The sequence below is a fragment of the Pinus tabuliformis genome, chromosome 4_1, assembly GCF_031772625.1.
Source record: "Pinus tabuliformis cultivar Carrire ecotype Pingquan chromosome 4_1, CPIR1, whole genome shotgun sequence".
Classification (NCBI taxonomy): domain Eukaryota; kingdom Viridiplantae; phylum Streptophyta; class Pinopsida; order Pinales; family Pinaceae; genus Pinus; species Pinus tabuliformis.
The window spans coordinates 224,861,932-224,884,046 of record NC_142303.1 but is presented as its reverse complement, the minus strand read 5'-3'; positions in this window follow the sequence as shown (position 1 = coordinate 224,884,046).

Sequence of the window (22,115 nt, the reverse complement as noted above, 5' to 3'; positions counted from 1 at the left end):
ATGTTCCCACAGAAAAAGCTATATAACTGAGGATGAAAGATGGAGACTCAGTGACAGAGCATCTAAATGCATTTAATACTGTGGTAAGTCAGTTAGCATCTGTTGATATTAAAATTTTAGATGAAGATAAGTGCATCAGTTTGTTGTGTTCTCTACCAGATTCATGGGATAGTCTGGTTATTGTAATAAGTAGCAATGCAACTGCCTTGCATTTTGATGAAATAGTCTCATCCTTGCTGACGAGGAGATGAGATGGAAAAATATGGAGAGAGAAAATGGTGATGCCTTGTCTATACGAGGGCGGACCCAAAACAGAAACAAAAATAAGTCATCGAGTGGGAGATCTAAATCTAAAGGGAGATCTAAATCTCCAGGAAAACCTGTAAAGGTGGTGTGCTAGAAATGTGGAAAGGAAGGGCACTACAAAAGGGACTATAAATCTAAAGCTCCTGACAAAGGAAAGGGATCTGATGAGGCTCCTTCTGCAGAGGCGAAAACCACCTCAGATGAAGGTGGGGATGTGTACTTGGTTTCTTCAAGTACACATGTAGATCACGAGGCATGGTTGATTGACTCAGGTGCATCCTTTCACTTCACTCCCCATAGAGAGTGGTTTTGTGAGTATGAGAAATATGATGGTGGTGATGTCTTCTTGGGGGATGACAGGAAGGCTAGAATCATTGGTCGCGGAAAAGTAAAGTTGAAATTGCAAGGTGGAAGGGTTAGAATGCTTCCAAGTGTTCTACATATTCCTACATTAGCCAGAAATCTAATTTCTGTTAGCAAGCTGGATGATGCAGGTGTAAAAACAATGTTTGAGAAGGATACCTACAAGATGGTTCAGGGAGCACTGGTATTGATGCGGGGAGTTCGAATTGGAACTCTGTACAAGCTGCAAGGTAGCACTGTTATTGATGGGTGCAATAGTTCTCTGGTTCCTGAAAGTGGAGTAGAAAATATAGTGGTCTCTAGAGAGAAGACCATGTTGTGGCATCAAAGGCTTGGACACATTGGAGAGAAGGGGCTTCGAATACTTTATGGTAAAGGTATGGTAGAAGGTATGAGTAATAGCTCTCTGGATTTTGATTTTTGTGAAAATTGTGTATATGGGAAGCAGAATCGGGTGAGTTTCCCCTCTGGTAGTAAGAGGGCGAAATAGATATTAGAGCTTGTGCATAGTGATGTGTTTGGACCTGTGAAGGTTCCATCACTGGGTAAGTCTGTGTACTATGTATCATTTATAGATGATTTCTCAAGGAATACATGGATATATTTCCTTAAGAAAAAATCTGAAGTCTTTGACAGGTTTAAAGAATTTAAGGCTCTCGAGGAAAATTAGACAGAGAAGAAGATAAAGGTGATGAGGACAAATAATGGTGGAGGGTTTTGCAGCAAGGAATTTGAAGATTTCTGTAAGAAGTGTGGTATATCATGGCAGAAAAATACTCCATATACACCTTAGCAAAATGGAGTTGCAGAAAGAATAAACAAGACATTGATGGAAAGCGCAAGAAGCATGCTCAGTGGTGCCGGGTTAGGACAGGGATTCTAGGCAGAGGCGGTGGATACTGCATGTTACCTGGTCAATAGGTCACCTTCATCAGCGTTGGAGGATAAGACTCCATAAGAGGTATGGATTGGTAAAAAATCCTCTCTTTCACATCTGAGAGTATTTGGATGTGATGCATATGTACATGTTCCAAAGGAGAAGCGAATCAAGTTGGACAGTAAATCTGAAAAGTTCATCTTTATTGGGTATAAGGATGGTTTAAAGGGTTATAAGCTTTGGAACCCAATCACACGAAAGGTTGTGTACAACCGAGATGTGGTGTTCAGAGAGGTGAAAGATGTTATTAAACATGAAGTCCAATGAAAGAAACCAGAGAAGATAGAGTTTGAGCTAAAGGAGGAAGAATCAGACTCTACAGTAGTTTATGAATCAAAAGATGAAGAGCCACAAAATCCGGCTGTGAGAAGATTAGTTCGAGAAAGAAGGTAGCCTAAAAGGTATAGTCCATTTGCTTTCTGTTCAAATTTTGCTTTATCTATTACTGACAATGATCCCAGAACTGTGAAGGAAGCAGTAGATTCAGAGGATGGAAAACTCTGGAAAGAGGCCATGGTTGATGAAATGGCATCTTTGCACAAAAATGAGGCTTGGGATCTGGTGGAGTTGCCGGCTGGAAGGAAACCCATTGGCAGCAAATGGGTGTTCAAAAAGAAGACAAATGCAGAAGGAAAAGTGGAGAAATACAAAGCTTGGTTGGTAGAAAAAGGTTATTCCTAGGTGCTAGGAATTGATTTTGGTGATATTTTTTCTCCTATTGCCAAGGTAACTTCTATTAGGTTACTTTTATCTATTGCTGCTGCTTTTGATTTTGAGGTAGAACAGATGGATGTGAAGACAACATTTCTTCACAGGGATCTGGAAGAGGAAATCTACATGAAGCAACCTGAAGGCTTTGCAGCAAAGGGTAAGAAAGAATTGGTATGCAAGTTAAATAAGTCTCTATATGGGTTAAAACAGTCACCAAGGATGTGGTATCAGAAATTTGATACATTTATACGGGGACTTGGCTTCACCAAAAGCAAAGAAGATCACTGTGTGTATTTTAAATTAATTGGTGACTGTGTTATTTATCTGGTCTTGTATGTGGATGATATGTTGCTGGTTGGAATGACAAAGAAATTATCCAGGATTTGAAGACCCAATTGCCCTCCAAATTCAACATGAAAGATATTTGTGCTGCAAACTATATTTTGGGCATGGAAATTAAAAGAGATTGGACAAAGAGGAAGCTCTGGTTAAACCAGAGGAAGTATGTCGAGACAATACTGCAGAGGTTTAATATGCAGGATAGTAAACCGGTGAAGGTTCCTATTCCTGTAGGTGTGAGGTTATCTGTTGAACAATGTCCCAAGACACAAGAAGAGGAAGAGGACATGTCCCGTGTTCCATATGCAAGTGTAGTTGGTAGCCTGATGTATGCAATGGTCTGTACTAGACCAGACATTGCACATGCAGTGGGAGTATTGAGCAGGTTTATGTCAAAACCAGGAAAGGAGCATTGGACAGCAGTGAAGTGGGTTTTCAGGTATTTGCGTGGCACTAGTGATTATGGTTTGTGCTACCAAGGAAGACCAGGATTGGACAGAGTGTTGGATATTCGTGGCTTTGTTGATGCAGACTGGGCTGGAGATCTGGATGAGAGAAGATATACAAGTGGGTATGTGTTTAACCTATTTGGAGGTGCAGTCAGTTGGATGGGTAAGAAACAATCTGTAGTGGCACTATCAACTACAGAGGCAGAATACATGGCAGCCACTCATGCAAGCAAGGAAGCAGTTTGGTTGTAGAGATTGTGTTCAAGTATGGGGTTAGCACAAGAAGCTATAAGGATAGACTGTGATAGCCAAAGTGCATTTTTCTTGGCAAAGAACCCTGCATATCATTCAAAGACAAAGCACATTGATGTTCAGTATCACTTTGTGAGGGATATGATAGAAGACAAAAAGGTGTTGCTGGTAAAGGTGGACACTTTGAAGAATACTGCAGATGCATTGACAAAATCTGTGAGCTCTGAGAAGTTCTCTTGGTGTAGAGAGATAATGGGCATTTCAGGGCTGGGAAAATGACTAAGCTCTGTTGTGGTCCCCTGTGGAAAGAAAACAACAAGTGGTAGAATGTTGGGTTGTGTTATATTCTTTCCACGTAGTTAACAGGGGGTTTGAGGGTACCCGTAACCCCACTTTATGGGGTCCGGGGCAGCGCCCCGGAAAATTTTGGTTTTGGACCCTATGTTAGGTTGGGCAGACCCACCTATGGTTTGTGCATGATTTTCGTACATGTTTTTGGACGCGATGGTTTTCGGTCCATGGTTTTGGATGCGATAGTTTTTGTCCATGGTTTTGGATGCAATGGTTTTCAGTCCATGGTATTGGATGCTTCAGCATGTATAAATATGTATTGTAACATTGAAAGGAACATAATGAAAAATCAAGCTGGTAGTCCCGGTTTGGGATCTAGGGGAAAATCTTTGTGTATATGTGTTTTATGTGTTATGCCTTGCATTGTTTATTTATGTGTTTTAGAATTCGTATGCAGGTAATTTCTATATGGGGTTAAAACTACAATCTATAAATATTATTTTATTATTAAATTAAATTAAATTATATATTTTAAAACTTATTCAAATTTTGTTATATTTATAATAAAAATATATTTATTAAAAGATAATTTTTATTATTATTTAAAATCTATATTTTTTATTTATAGTTATTTTTAATTAAATTTAATTTGTATAATATAATAATAATGATGTTTAATTTTTTATAGAGACCAAAAATGATTTATTAAATTTAAAACGGTAACATACTTTTTAAGATTAGAGACTTTATATTAATTAGGAAGTACCAAAGTAGAAAATAGATAGTATCTACTAGTGTGCTACTATGGAAAACAAATGGTCATCATAGTCTCAAAACTTTGATATTGTCTTTGTTGTTCACAATCTGGTAATCAAATAACCTAAAACAGTAAAGAAAAGCTACATAGAGTATCAACTAGGTCTAAGTTGTAAAACAAAAGATAAACTAAGTCTTGAACTTTAAGCAGAGTCATACAGTTGTGTTGAGGGTGCGATTAGGTGGTTGTGGATCACCATTGGTGTCAGATGAAGCAAGGTCAATTCCGATGAGCTTCTTGATCAACAAATTGATCTTCCCATAAATTTGCTCCATTTTCTCCTCAAGCTCAACCATACATATGATAATCTCTTGTTGAGAATCTGATATGTTTGTGAGGACCCTCCCTATGAGGGTCTTGATATCCCAATACAAGTTAATTTTTTGCATGTATGCAAAGGCCTTGTCCCTAATAGAGTTACCTACATCAAGTATCGAGTCTTTGGTTTCACTCTCAACATGCGCATCAAGAAGAAAACAATGAGATTGTTAGACTTGGTTTTCAATATCAACAAATGCTCGTTGAATTGATTCTAGAATAATTCTCCTATACCTCTCCATAGATGATTTGGCAAAGGCATGATAATGGGTGCCATGCAAGGAAAAGGGGGGTGTAAATAGGGGGAGGGGGACACTGAGTCGACCTCTTTGGCTGCTTGATGCAAGATTAAGACAGTGGCAAACCATAGTTGAAGATGGAAATGAAGTAGGGGATGTTTGGGTAAGGAGGAGGGGGCGAGATGAGGGTGAACAAGAAAGCCAAAGGGGGAGAGAGTAGAGAGATACCTACAAACAATAAAGGGGCCAATGCATATTCACCAAGAGGCAGGGGTGAGGATTCCTTCGATAACATCAGACCAAAACAAAGAATATATAACTAGAATCCAAAGAAATGAAAAGGAGAAAACTAAGAAAACAAATAACACTGTCAATCTTGATGGGAATTGCAAAGTAGTAGAAATAAGAGATCAAACATAAGGGATGAAACTCCATTGGAAGGAGAAATTTACAACAATAATGAAAGTCTCTAGTTGCAGACATATATCACTAAGATTACTCCCTAAGATTGTATGTTTTCCTTGATTCTCCCAGGAGGTGCCAAACTTATATCGCTCCTGGGAAGAAAACACCATAGATGGGTGATTTTAAGTGAATTCCAACTCCTTCAGCTTGTTATGCAACAACATGAGCTTGTTAAACTTGGTTTTAAATATCAACAATTGCTCGTTGAATTGCTTCTAGAATAATTCTCCTATAGCTCTCCATAGTTTCTCTAGAAAAGGTTTGAGAACGGGTGCCATAAAGGGAAGGGGAATTTGTAAACCAGGGGGGGGGTCACCAAGCCGACCTCTTCGACTGCTTGATGCAATATTGTTAAGACAATGGCGAACCATAGTTGAATATGGAAATGAAATAGAGGATGTTTGAGTAAGGAGGAGGTGAGATGAAGGTGAACATGCAAGAAAAAGTGGGAGAAGGCAAAGAGATACCTGCAAAGAGTAAAGGGGCCAAATCATATTAACCAGGATGTAGGGGTAAGGAGTCCTTTGAAGAGCACTGGACTAAGAAAATGAATACATGACGAAAATCCAAAGAAATGAAAAGGAGAAAACCAGAAAAACATGGAACATTGCCAATCTTGATGTGAATTGCAAGGTAACAGAAATAAGAGATCAAACTTAAGGGATGGTGCTCTATTAGAAGGATAAATTTATAACAATAATGAAAGTATCAAGTTGCAGACATATATCTCTAATATTACTCCCTAAGATTGCACTTTTTCCTTGTTCTGTTCGAAGGTGCTAAAAATATAACTCCTTGGTACAAAACGTCACAACTGAGTGATTTTAAGTGAATTCCAACTCTTTCGACTTGTTACATAGCAGCCCTGACACCATTATGCCATATGATGGTTCAAAATCCACCCATCCTCTACCATGATTAAATTTCTAAGCTTTCAGGTGTGTGAATCCCCACATATCGCACCATCCTATGCATTTGCATGAACACAGGGGGTTTTTCTTCATACTTGTCATAGCTAGGATGATGTTCATGTCAATGGGATGTCCATGCGAGCTACCAGGTGGAGGCAACCACCCTCATTAAACCATAGTTCCACCATTATCGCTTCTCAACTCATCTAATAGTCATCCTCTTCGATGATTTAAAAAGGTAAAATTATTCAAAATTCTTTAGAAGTTTTATTTTTGTGATGGAAAATCATTAAGATAAGTGTTTCAAGATCTCCATAATTTTGCTGAGCTAAAAGGTTAAGAAGGTTGGTAGGGTGGAAAATGTTTTGAAATTTAGATATATGATGTACATTCTAAGAGAAAGTGTTTTTCATCTTCAACGCTATTAGTCTAACAAAGGTGATAGACTCTTTCATCCCAAGGGGTTTTGGGAATTGATCAATATCAAATTTCAGTATAGTTTTTTTCTTTATTTAGAAAAGTTTATTTTCATCTTTACACTAGTCAAGATAGAGAGATACATTTGATTTTTGAGATTTGCGTTAATCAATTCCTTATAATATGTTGATTTCTTTTCTCCTTATAACTCCTTATCACACCACAATTACTCAAAATTTAAAGTATAATATTTTTAATATTTATCCTTATTTTGCAAAATGATCTCTTCCTTTATCCCTCAATGGTATGCCAAGATCAGGAATCTGTGTGTCATCCCCACTTGAACTCAAAGTTCCTTTGGCTAGAGTTTGAAGCAATTTTAGGAAGCCTCATGTCTTCCATGTTGTTTAACTTTTTCATATACATTAGCTACCTAGTAATAGTCAGGCTCTCAATGAGGGAAATGATTGCTTTGATGAGAAGGATAGGATAGGGTGTATTTCCATTAATTTTGAGATTATAGGTTATAAATAATTTTTTTTTTTATTTGTCTTTCTCTGTGACTATCCAGAGATATTGCATCCCCAAGCCTCAAATCCATATAATATAAAAGGAGTAATGAGAGTCTTAAAGAGGATTTCATTTTCATCCCATATTCAAAAGATTTGTTGATTTACAATTATTTTTAAGTCCATAACCAACTTTCCACCCTCCATTAATCCTTTTACCAATGCTATAATTCTAGTTGAACTTATGATGGATATCAATTCCAAGATATTTGTAGGAAGTTCCTCCAAGTGGTTTTTGTCATACACAAAAGTATCATATGTTATCAGTTTGAAACAAATGTATTTTCCTTTTTGGTGTCAATAGGGTGACATGTGTTATTTCCTTGAGGTATGAAATATGGTTTATATGGTACGAAATATGGTTTATATGTTATAAGTTATATTGTGATGATAATTTTTAGCAACACACCTATTTGAAATTAAACACATTGAAAATTATTTAACAAAGTGCTTATGGAAAATGTTAGATGGAAAGAAAAATAAAGATTTAATTTCTAAAGTATGAAACCACAGTGTGGAATTGAAAGTAATGTGCTAATTAAATCAATTTGGTAAAGGATGAGGGGTAACTAAACTTCCATAATTATTAAGAGAAGAAAAAAAAGTGATCAAAGATATTTTACTCAAGATCAAATTTTCCACTAGTTTTGCTTCAAACATAAAAATAGCTTAACCAAGAAAGGTAATTTTAGCAATAAAAGAATGCATAACTAACCATCTTTTTTGTAAGTTTAGCATTTTCTGAGACATTATTTATAATTATATACACTATTCATTGCTAATAATTCCTTACTTCCTGCATCCTAAACAATAATACATCATTTTGTGTTATACTACATGTGTCCTCTTAATCCCTATTGCAACTTTAATAACAACATAAAGTAATTTATTTATAAACTAGGAAGGTTTATGAGATAAGTGAAAAGATAAAATTCAAATGGTGCTAGTTATATTTCTATGATAGACATCATAGAAGATTAGTCGTATCATATATCTATATTGAAATGTTTTATTGGCATGTGTAAGTGGTTATGTTCCAGGGAAATAAATCAAGAAAATATAAGAGACAAAATCCCTCTTCTAATGTGTGATATGCAAAATAACGTGTCTTTTAGATTCATGAATGCACAAGAGCACTAAACCATACACCCAATCAAGGAGACTAAAATCTGTGGGCCTACTCACTAAAGGTCAACACGTTTGGTGGAAAAATACATGAAGGTATTAAAGGCATTTATTAGATAAAGATAATGTGCATAGGGGTCAATGGTGGGGGTTTAATTTTTTGGTATATGACATATGGGGATCTTTCTCAAATAGACCTATTTTAATTTTTGTGGAGAAATTTGCAATAAAATAGATGGGATTGCAATTGGGTCTCCTCTTTGACTTATTATTGTAAATATTTACATTGAAAATGTTAAGAAGAAGGTAGATGACTCATATTAAAACCTAAGTTTTGGATTGGGTTTGTAGATGGCATATATCATAAATAGTCTCACAGATAGGAAATATTGATTGGATGAATTCATGAACCACCTTAATTTCTAGCCTAAACATTTTAAGTTTATGTAGATATGTAAGAGAATAATTGCCTTTTTCTTCTTGGATGTCCTCATCATAAATAATCTATATTGATCTCTATTCCACCAAGTATATATAAATAGAACATGTACAAATAAATACATGCATACCAAGTAGTAAGATAATTTAGTGCAAGAGTTAATGGAAATCAACACTCTAGTTACACAAGCTATAATGATACTAGACAAGGACTACATGGAATGGTGAATCAATCATCTTCCCTTGAGAATAATGGTTATGGTGAACACCAAATAAAAAAGAAACTTCAAACATCTCGAAGTGGCTAAAGAAAGGAACAAAGTGTAATCATGGAAAACTATAAAATCACTTTTCCTTTCATTAATAGCACTACAAATAATATCGCCAAGATGTGTGTGTGTGTGTGCGTGTCTGTTGTTTTTAAAGAAACAGTTATATTATATTGCTTTAGCTGGAGAACATAAATGATAACTATAAATTCTATTTCTATCTTGTCGTTTCCATGCAAGGATTCTTACATTATTTATTTTATATATTCGTTAAAAAAATCTATAGAATTTTGCAAAAAATCATAATGTTCAACATGACTATATTGCCTGGTCACTTGCTGCTTTTTCCATTTGTTCACTAGTTGTTTTTTCATTCTCCATTGTCTCTATCTTTTGCAAAATGAATTCTTCCATAGTCTGGTCCTGGGGTCACTATGCTACTTTCCTTCATAAATAGCTGGAGGGATAGGGTCGGAGAGACCATAGGCTTATTTTAAGACACCAACAATCATCAATTCTACCTTTACCTCAAAACCATCAACCTTGAGTGTTAGAGTATCCACCTTCTTTTCCAAGGTCGCCACCATCGCCACCATGAGTTGGAGGCAATCCAATTCCTTCCGGAAATCCTCCAATTCGATATTGAGCAAGGATAAATGTGAATGGGCTTCCAAAGTGACCTATTCACTAAGCTTCGAACAAAGTTGCCTCCATTGCAATCAACAAGTGACCCTCTTTATCATTTTCAATGCTTTCATGACTTGGAGCAGCCATTTTGCTAGACACAGAGGCCTTTTAACATATATCATTGTGTAATTCAGGGCGATAATCCTTATTTTATATTACCCAACACGTTCTCCCATCACCGTAGTAACCATCGATTCAAATTTAATTCCCTTGGTCATTGCTTGGGTTGATGAACCACAATGTCCCTAAAGGGAATCCTTCAACCAACTTCTGAACGTAATCATACTAAGAGGGAATGAAATTGGAGGAATACTAGCGTGTGATCCCAAATTCATCCTATTAATAAGTTTTAATGATAATCTCCACTTTTCAGTCAACATGGATTTTAATCCGCTGCATTGCCATCAGTAAGGTTCTTCTTGATGCATCTGCCTGCTTAACGCGTGAACCTCTTGTCTTATCATTAACCCTTGGTTAGGGATCTTATTAAATACTCTAACACTCCCGATGATCCACTTGTTCCCTCATTTAATTGCCTTCAATATCCCATTTGATGACATATTGTTGATCATGGGATATAACTTGTGGTGAGAATGCCTTCATCTGGGGAAATACCCCCTTCTTCCAAGATTGTTCCTTTAATGGCCTGTTCGTTGACAGAGGTGTTATTTCCCCTTTTAATATGATATAAGTTGATGGATTTGAATTTTTGGATTTACATCCATATTCTTGCTATTAATGGAGCCTGATCTTCCCCTAAAAGTCTTTGGGGTGGTATAATTTTTGGATTGTTATCATGGAATCTCCAATGACAATGAGTTGATGAATTCCTTTTACTTGAGTTATTCTCAATCCCTGCCATAATGCAAGGGATTCTAATTGATTGTTTGTTGTCCATGCTAGGTCCCAAGCGCATTTCATCATAGTTTTCTTTCATGGTTGTAGATGACCCCTCCCATTCCTACCTCCCCTAATATTTCCAATATATTAAGGAATAAAAACATAAATGTTGCTTTCTCCATTTCAAAATCATTAAGAAAACTCTTTAACTTGGTAAGAATATTATCAATCCCAACTTTTAGCATGTATGTGATCTTATCTTGTGGAAAACTTTACATAAATGAGATTGCTTATTTGATCCAAACCGAGTTAAAATAGAATTTAATGCAACTATAATGCATCAAAATAAATGAGAACAAATAGAAGTTGAAAAATGAAAAAATACACGAATTGGGATTATGGTATAAAGCTAAAAGTTGCTTGAAAATATAGGGTTCAACATATAATGAATAATGTTAATAGCTCTAATATTGATATATTAATTCTTGCTTGGATAATTTTTTAATGAACTATTATTAATAATCAACTATGATGTTTTTACTCCTTAAAGGTTATAGGTTTGAATCTAAAGGAGGTAAATGTGGTAACCTTAAAATATATTATCATTAAAGAATCATTAATGTGTTAATTTAAAATTTGACAAGCTACTCTCTTTACAAGACTTAGACACCTTAATCTCCCATATGCTTTGGTTTCCACTTTCTTGGTCCTTCTGGTCATGGATTTGGGTGGGTGAATCTCCTTTGGCTCCCACCCCTTTTACTAAATCTCTCACCTTGTAGGCTCTGGTGGCTTCCTAGTGCCATAGCATCAAGAAATGTCCTACCAATTCATCAAGAAGTTAACATAAACCCATAATAATTCCCTTCCTCTAAATGTAGAAAATATAAAATCTCTTTCTCTTGCAAAATGAGCCTTCATTAGGTAGTTCACTGGCATATGTCCCTCACCCTATGCTATGGATCAATAGATGCCAAAAAATTGGATGACCATGATCATAGGGAAACTTTCTTACTTGTTATGTGGAAATGGACATAATAGTTTTCCATTTGAACTCAAGGAAGAAAGAGACCATATATCTTTAATGGTCCATACATCACGTACTTCAGTAAATCTATTTGAACTATCAGACCTTGGATTTTCCCCTAGAGGTAGATGCCCTCTCAATAGCTCTTACGTGGGTATGCCTTCCTCACTTTCATGTACATTGTTGGAGTGATGAATCTTTGGAGGCAAGAAGAAATGATCTTGGAAATTTCATTCATAAATTATGTGCTAAAGGAGGAATATTCACTTTGTGCTTGTATAAAGAAGGGACTTCCTAAATCCATTAGTTTCAATCTAGACAACTAGATGCACCTTAAAAACTAGACTACGAGTATATTTTGTTCAAATGCATGGCATACCATGAATATGAACACTTTTCTAAGGAATAGAAGGCATTTCCCCCATAGGAATCAATTAACTCTATATCAATGATAACAAATTAAGAAATCCTTTGACTCTTTCACTACTCTACTCATCCTTGTTGATCATAAAGGGAAATCTAAATTCCAATTTTTCGTTCATGATCCTATCAAATCTTTGACTGGTTAGCCTCAATTATCCTTGTGTCTTCGTCTCTATATCTATGTTCCCCCTACTATGCTATCTCCCTTCCACTTGTCTCTTTGATTCCTCCATCTCCTTCCATGGGTTCCCCTCTCCCTCCCTCCTCTTTGCCTCCCATCCCCTTTCCTCTAATTTTACCTCTAGACTCTTAGCCATTCCCTTCTCTACGATGCCTTGATATTGCCCCTTCTCCTCCACTTGTATCCCTTCAATCTACCCTTAATGTCATGCTAACTAGGAAGAAAGCTTAGTAGGATCATGTTGAACTTGACATTGAGGTGGAAAAAACATAGTTAAAAGAAGGAAGAAAAAGAAAACGAAGAACAAAGAGAATAATCATCTGAAAAAGAGGCTAAGTTAGGATTGAGATCATCCTTAGAATCTTTCTTTGGAGATAGTTATAAACCCCCATATAGTACACATTGAAGGTGATATCTTGTAACTATAGGGGAATGTGAATGGAAACAAAGGATGATGCAAGAAATGAATTTAATTCATGTTGAAAATACATGTATCATTCTTCTCCAAGAGACAAAATTAGTATAAATGATGTAATGGAAGTTTAAAAAAAATTGAAATACCATAATCATTAAGATCTTATCTCAAAAGGGGATTCAGGAGATTTATGAACCCTTCATGATTAGAGCATGGTAGTGTCTTTTCTCTTTCTCTTCTCAATGTTTTCCTTATAATCATCTCTTGATGAAATATACTAAAAAACAAATCCATCTCATTAATCAATATGTTCTGATCTTATTCAAGGAGAAATGATATTGTTGGATGTGCCTCTGATCATATGGTGAGTCTATGTACATCTCCCATAGGATCCTAGCTAAATATTTTAATATCATCTTCTCTCTATTCGAAAAAAGAGGATGCACTTTCACTAGAGATTCAATTAAAGAAATTTTTGATGATATTATTTTTTATTGGGACTTATTGATGAGGCTCATCAATAGGTGCGTTATGAGGGTCATGATGCCATCCTCCATCTTCAGAACTATCTCTTCTCACACATTTATTTACATTTTTTGTTCTATTATTCTTAGTGAGAAGGATAAAAGATGTTTGTCATTTCATGTGGCCTAATATGATTTAATTTCAGGAAATGGAGCAATTTTTGAGATGATTTCTATGCAGGGGCTTAGAGTAGACAACATGGAGATAATATAGGGGGTGTCCACCTCTTTAACTCCCTTAATCAACCCAAGGTCACAACATTCTCTCTCATCAGCTTGAGGTCATTAGTATCCAAGCAAGATGAGATCATTGGTAGCCAAGCAAGTGCAGTTAATGAGGAACAAGGTCCACCATTCTCGTTGTGGGAGACAAATATTTCTATTTTCTAGGGAGTTGATAGTAGCTACCCTCTTGTATAAATAAACATGTAAAAGAGCTCATTATGAAGTTTCATAGTATTGAGCTTGAGTACTTCACTATTGCTATGATGTTATTGATGTTGTGTTTTATATTGACAGATTAGTGTGTTTGGCATGTTGTATACTGATTTGATTTAGTTGTTGTATTATTTGTTTTTGATGGTTGTTTATAGGTTTTGTTTTTATTGTTTATCTTGTTTGTTGAGGTTTTTTTGGTAAGTCTTAGTCTCTTATTTGTATCTCTTTTAGTTTCAAATGCTTTTTAGTTTCTGCATTTCCTTAGAGAATAATCTATCAAAAATCTGTGATTGCAACCTCTACCTCATCTCTCTCATGGGAGTATGAATAGAAGGATTTACAACCACAGTCCAAAAGTATTATGTTTATGATTTATTGGAAGAAGATTTGTATTAGTCATCTTGTTTTGTATATTATTTTTATAGCTTAGGATTTGGTTTATTGATTAGATCAGAGTTTTGGTATAGATCAGATAACATTTAAATTCAACTCATGTTTTCCACTACTAGTTGTTTCATTTAGTTAATGATAAATGGGTATATGCATGTGATGATTGCAGGGATGTTTGGATCTAGAGGAAAAGGAAATTTCACCACGTCCATCTTGGACTTCCTCACCTTCCCTTTTGAACCCCAAATTATGTCCTAAAATTTTGTTCACGAGATCATTTTCCTAGGGCCAACAAGAGCATCCCTCCTAGTGAAAAATAAGCCTTCCAAAGGCTCCGAGTTTAGCTAGGGGATTTGGCAACCCTTCACTCATTTAAATCAACCTTCATCTACCTTACCATACCATTAATCCATCATTTCCACCTTTTTAACCTTCTCGGCAACCCTCCTATAGCATTACAGGCCTTCCTGTAGCAGCCTCCTGTAGCACACTTGTAGTAGCATGTGCCTTCACTAGTTTTGATCCCTGCTCCAATTTGGAATTAGGTTAGAAGGATGTTGACCCCCGATTGTGACTTCTTTGGTGATCCTCACCAAGTGGTACCCCAAAAATCCATCTATTAAGGAATAAGCCTCTTGTCCACCTACATTTTCCAAAATTTCATCTGTGAATGGGGTGGGGAAGGGTTCGTGTGCATAAGCATCATTCAACTTTCACAGGTCCACACAAATTCTGATCTCCCTTGTCTACTTATTTTGGACAACCATCAAGCTAATCCATTATGATTCTTCCATTGGTTCAATGATTCCTACTTGAAACATCTTCTCTCATTCTCATTTTACTTTCTCCCTATAGATTGGATTCAATTGATAAGGTTGTTTCTTCATAGGAATCACATCATATTTTAAGGGAATCGCATTTCTCCTAACTCCCCAACAATTCCCTTAATTTCTTCAAAGGTGTTAAGGAAAAAATCCTGGTACTCAAGCAACAAGTCTGCAACCTTCTATTGTAATGGCTACAACCACCCTCCAAAATTTTTCCGTAGCTTTGTTTTGGAGCCTCCCTACCAACCATCCTCAGTTGCATGTCTTGCATTGTCAAGTACATGAGATTAATTGGTTTTCTAGCATCTTGCAAGCTGTGCATGATAGCTTGCTTCACTCCCCTCATAGGTTGCTACTCTAGAATTGGTCTAGCTGCTGGCTGAGCAACTCCCTCAGGAAATTGCATAATTTTGGAGGGGAACCAATCTTCCCTCTTCTTATCGGGAAATCTAGTGTCTATGCAGAGCTGCTAGTCCCACTAAGATGGGTAGCTATCTTAGAAACAAATAGATTAAAGTTACTTTTGTTTTCCTTTATGAGAAGTAGATAGGAGAGGATCAAAGAATACCAACCTTGATCTTTTGCTCAGTTCTTTGCTTGTTCCTTCTCCTCACCGACAGGTCTTTGCCACTTCTCCCTTGACCACTCTGCTTCAAAAAGTACCTGTAAAGTCAAAGAAACATAATACCTTCAAAGTGTAGAGATCTACAATCATAAGCAATATAGGACCAAATATATATTGACCACACAAATGCATATATTATCAGACATACAACAATGTGGAGGAAAACTTGAATAGCTTTATTGATATAAAGATTAGAAGAGAGGATTACAACCCATTGATCTGACCCAGCGTCATCCTCCCAGCATGAAAGCCCTTCTTCACCTCATGAAAAGCTTAGATCTCAACACTATGATATTCCACCAAGAAACCAACAACACTTCCTTACAAGATACAAAATTCCAGCCTCTGGATCTTTGGGATGAGGGATCCATATATAGATGATTGCAGGGAGGTGAGTCAGCTTCTGGGATTTTGATTAGTGTCTTCTCTCTGATAGTTCTTGATTCCACTTGGAGATTGATGATCTCTTACTCATCCCTGGGTGAATTCAGAGAGGCAAGTGTCACAGGAGAAGTTTCTAGGAGATTCCATGATCATCCACATCGAAAATTGTCTCTTCCATTTGTCCATTCTCGCCCATTGCACCCTACAGAAGGGATTTCCAGTATGCATTGCACCTTTTACACTGGGCAGGTGAGATGCATCACACCCTTAGCACTGAGCAACTTGTATGGTCCAGTTTTGACTAGTTCCGAGCAGTTTTTTGTGGAGAACTTCTGGGAGATGATGTAATTAGCTGACCTTGTTCCTTTAGGGCATGAAACAACACTTTTAGGGACTCATAAGCCCTTGGTTTATGGACATATATGATTGGAGTTGCAGTGCCCAAAAATGTCTATAACAGTTGCCCCCTAAAGCATGAGGTCGTTAATATTTTGATGTCGGGTGAAATGCTTTATCATGAGGATCTGAGGTTTTTCGAACCGAAAGGCGACCTGTAATAAGATACAATACAATACATTATCTTCATAATATTTTCATGATCTAGCTGAGGCAGGCATTCCCATGCTCAGCTTTATAAATTCATTTTCATGTACATGGGACAGACAACCGTCTGTGTGGCAGACTGATGATTCTGATAGAGTCATCATCCTTTGATTCGAATGATCATCTGTGCAGCAATGATGTACATTTGATGTCTTTATTTTCCTGAATATATAGCAGCCCGGATGGATGAAACTAGATCCGGGCTCTTCAAACTCGTCCAATCTTTTCCCGAAGTACAAGTCGATCCATGTGAAAAATGTTCAGGAGTCGAACATGGAAAGACATCGCCTGATTACCAGCCAATGATGTAAGCTGTTAACAGGCATGAGAGGAATCACTGATAATGATGATGACCCTCAAGGTACGATAGTACAATTTGCACGGTGTGAAAATGGGACTTGGCGTTGAACACCACACAAAATATCTTGGTCGAAGGCCATTGATGTAAACCTGTCACCGAAAGTGAGAAACTTGCCATTGAGGCATGCAAGCTTCAAAGTACTAAAAGGGTTGTTCCTAGGTCGACTTCTTGGATAATGAGTTGATGTCGAAAATAAGTGACCCATCGTAGGAGGGCCTTAATGAATCCCACATCTATGACACAGAATGGAGCAAATGACTTTTGGAGGTGAAAACGATCTGATGATACGGGGTTCAGGGGTGGTGGATCATGAAAGAATGAAGCAAAAGGTATTGCAATGAGACACAGACAGAAGATGGATATCTCGATCTATTGCTCTTGAACATATCAAGGTGGGTATGAGTGCATATAGATGGATGAATGATACGACATGGACACTGAATGGATACATATGGATACGATGGAACAATGGTAATATGACTGAATGAATAACCCAACCCGACTCAATCACAGTGATGGAGTGAAAGTGTCATGTTCAAGAGCGACTCACTACCAATAAAGTTTCTTCAAGTTTTCCCAATTTTTCCCCAGTCATTGCTGACCAGTACCTCTTTATTTTTATCAAGCTTGAGGAGGATAACATATGCTTGTTCTATAATTTTCCCTTCGGGCAAACCCGTCGCTATGTTTTAACAAGCCTAGCGACAGTGAAACTCGTTCTTGTCTGTATGGACAAGTTTGTCGTTGTTGGTTTTAACGAGTTTAACGACAAAGAAAACTCAGTCCTTTTTCATTTTAGAGAGAAAAGGACGGAAAGGAAACTCCAGTGATCCTTTTTCGTCATGTAATCAAGTTTGACGAAAAAGTATAAAATAATATGAAAGGGATGAATTTTCGATAGTTTTAACGAGCCGAACAAGACAAGTGCTCGATCTTTTTGTGTAATAATCCCTCAGGTCCAAAAAGATTAAAATCTAGAGGATGGATAGCACTCCTGGTAGCTTTAATGAGCTGAGAGGCCAACTGCTTGAAATCTTTTCATATTTTACGAGACAGATGAAAAGAGCTTAAAAGAGACTCATTTTTTGAGGAACGAGTGATAATTTCAGGTAGTAACTGATTCCAGGTAAAGTTTGGAATTTTCCAATCACAGTAGTGTCACAAGGATGGCTAACAAAATCACTCTTCGCAGCTGTTCCTCAAAAGGGGTAAACAATCAAATGGAGGTGAATGATCAGCTAAAACAGAGTGGAGGTGATGATGAGAACATGACCAAGGCTCAAGAGCTGATGATAATGCATTCACAATGGGTATTTACCAGAAATTGGTTCAATTTTTAATGATCTTAAACTCTGGGGGGAAACATTTGCTCATTGCTTAGGTTTAATTTTTAACAAGCTTGAACTTCACATAAAAACTACTTGTGCCAGTCATATGATAAGGATATCTCATCAGTAGATTCCATTTTTATGGAGTTTGCACCTTTCGAAGCTTTGCTCCGCATCCTTTCATTATGCAAATTAGGAACGACAAATCCTATGAGTTTAAAGGGTTTGAGAATCTACAAACTAAGAAAATAAATGGTTGTTCTTCACTTGCATGCAAAAAGGTTTGCATGCCCCCAGGTATAGTGAAGTAGAGTTTCCAGGTTACACTTCTGTTAGCACCTAAATCTGCCTTAGGCTGAAGGAAGGCAAAATTTAGGGTAACCACAAACCACACTCAGTCTGGTAGCTAGCCCTACCAGAACAGGAGAGGTCTCTCTTCGAGTCACGCTCAGCGAATAAGTAAATGGAATGGTCTGAGATGAGTAACAGTGAAATATTGATCTTAGGCTAGTAAGTAAATCTGGATACAAGAAGCAATTTTTTATTAATGTCTGAGCTTCTGGGATCGTATGGGACCAACGGATAGCAATGAGCAGAGAATTTAATACAAAGGGACAGATTACTTCGTGAGGCAAGACAGGCGGAAAGTCTAGCAATTTAGTGAAAATAACGGAATGGAGGAATTTCTTAGGAGGGTGAAAAGGGCATAAGTACATGAATCCTTTTCAACAGAAGAAGAACACTGAACATGAAATTTTCCCACAGGCAGAGCAATAAAAATGAATTCTACCTTATCTAACTTAGAAAATTTCACTGGAAATGAATATGAAATGAACTGTGAAACATTACGAAATACATATGAAACATAAGAGACACATTTGCTACACTCACAACCACATGAATCTCATGAAACAGAGCCGCTGCCTTTCATTAATCCTCTGTCAAAATATACAATGAAGAACTGAGTTTCTCTCCCACAGTCTCCCAGAAATTACAAAGCCAACCAACCCTTTGCAAATAGTTTGCATACAATATATAGAATGTGCCATGAAGAGATAGAACGCCCAAGGGTTGGGGAGTTACTCGAATCATTACAAAATGGAGGTGGAAAGCCAACCATTAGCTACAGGTGCAACGTTACAAACATGACAAATGGCTTGGGTGACTGTTTGCCTTCCTTTGCCACTTGGAGAGAAGCTAATTTGGAGTGAAAATACTTTAAGTGTCACCTTAGGTGCCGAAAAAGTGAAATGTAGATGAGTGGGCCCACTTGGGAAGTCGCGAAAATCTTTCGTGAAACGGAGGTGAAATTGGCCTTTTTCCCTATATGTGCCGTGCCACTTTCTATATGCGCCATGCCACTTTGGAGCCTATTTTGAGGCACTTGCAGGAGTCCAAAATGTGCCCAAGTGTGCTTGTTGGAACTGTCCTATCTACTTTCCAAACCAAGTGGAATTTCTGAATTTGGTGCTCATTTTCCTCTCAAATCTTCATTCTCCCAAGACTGCTTCCTGTGTGTCAAAATAGGGGCAGAGAGGCCATTTTTTGAGTGTTTTTTGACCTCCCAGAGACTCAAATCATGCCAAAATTTCTTGTCCAAGCACAAATAGTTGTGATTTTTCATGCTGAATCCAAAAATGCAAACCATTTATGATTTGGAGCTCCCAATCCTAAGCGTCGTGCCAGTGGCGCGACGCACAGGGAGAAAAAACCCGTGTTGTGACCAAAAATTTTCCATGTGACCAAAATTGCCCCAATTTCTTGAAATTTGGGCTGGAGATCCTCTATGAGGTGCTATTCTGGCCAAAGAGGCTTCAGACAATATCTGAAGTCGATCGAGCTCCCTTTGCCTCTTTTGCTTCTTGATTGCCTTCCTCAATTTTGCCTTCAAATTCCTTATTCGGGCCTTGCATACTTTGTTTCGCGCCATGTAGTGGAAAGCCATGTGTCTCAGCAATGCATGGTCCTTTTTGGCCTTGTCTAGCAGCCTCTCCAAGTGCATGTTAACTCTCTCAAGATTGGCCTCCTGATCCTCATTAATCTCTTTCTCCAATGACGTGAGCTCAACTCTTCTCCTTTGTGTAGCTTGGCGATGCTCACGAATGTTTTGTAGCTCCATGATCGCTTGCTGATCCTCCAGCTATTTGTTCCTCTACTCTAGATATTTCATGTTCCACTTAGCCCTCTCCAAGTCAAGGGATAAGGCTTCGATCTCTGATTGCTGCTCCTGGATGATCTCTTTGAGCTATGCACTTGTCGGTTCTGTATCTGTCTCATCATCATGAAGGAGAATGAATTCGGTCTCTCGTTCACTTGATTTCTCACCTGAATGCCCCTCATCTTGCATTGGCTCCTTGCCTTTGTCCTGTTCCTATGATGCTGATGGAGGAAGCGAGGCCCCTTCCACCCCAGGTGGAGATAACACTCGCTTTGCCGCTGCAAACAAACGCCGGGTGCCTTTCTGATATGTAATGAAAACCGACACACTAGCAGTCTCATGGCGCTCATACCAACGAGAAGGTTCACCCTCTTGCTTAACCTATGATAATACCTGTGAAGTGCTGAAGAAGTCACGGGAGATGAAGTCCTCCCAAGCAATGCCCTGCAATCCCAGCTGATGATCCACCAAAATCCTAATAAGAGCAAAGTGATAAACACTGTTAAGTTGCTGCTGAGGGGTCTTGTGCTGCATGAAGGTGTTCATCCTCTCTATGTTCCTGCAAATGAAAAATGGGATGTTCATCATCCGTACCCTGGTAAAGTGCATGAGCAACCTGATGTGATAGGCATATAGACGAGAGAACCTCCCCTCACAGCTGAAGTACTTCATGATCAACTTCATGAGTGGAGCATATTCATCTTTCAAATATCTGAATGGAAAGACTCTTGTGAGGTGCCTCAAGAAACTGACCTTAATGTAAGGCTCATAATGCTGCTGATCAACTTTTTGTTTCTTGTGCCATGGTTCTCCAACATTCGGTATACCGGTTGCTAATGAGACAGTTTCGGGTGTCAGTGTGAAGGTGACCCCGACCAAGATAGAGTGATCTCCATGTAGGTGAAGCACAAAAAGACGGGCCAACTCATGATGAACTTGAACATTAGCCACCCTTTGACAAAATTCAAAACATGATAGATGCTGGAAACATGACATAGCAAGAGGGTAGGCCTGCAATCAATCAGTGAGGGTGGTTGGCTCATCCCTGACATGTTTTCCACTCTTGTGATGTCTCCTGGGAGCCTGTTCTTCCGGGGGTGAGTCACTTTGTGTCTCCATCTCATACTCTGATGAATGCTGTGATGCGATGACTGCTGTGTGTACTGTATTTAGGCTGCCCTTTGATGATGGTGTGAAGTTGGGTGCTTTTGTGATATCTGCCACTAAGGGGAACAATGAAACAAAAGGGAGCATTATGAGGGGAGTAATGTGATGGGAATAAGGGTTATGGGGAGAAGTTTGTTTAGGGATATGTAGGGGGTTTGGGTATTTGATAGGGTAGGTTTTTGGGGTTTTATGTTGACAAATAAGAGGAGGGGAAAGAGAATAGGGTTTGGTAGTGTTTTAGGGTAGGGATAATAGGAAAAATGAGAAAGGGAGGATAGGGAAAAAAGGTAGGTGAGGGAAAAAAATGGTGGGTGAAAATGGAACCTTGGCCTTAATACCACAATTATGCAACCCTAGCAACAATGGCCTTTGGTGTTTTCTTGTGGGGTTGATTTTATGAGTTTTGTTACATTCAAACATAGCCATAACCCCCATATCATTTATAAACTTTGATGAACAAGTCATGTCATAGAGCCTACCATTCAATTTGATGGGCTTCACAAGAAATTTGAGGTGATTTG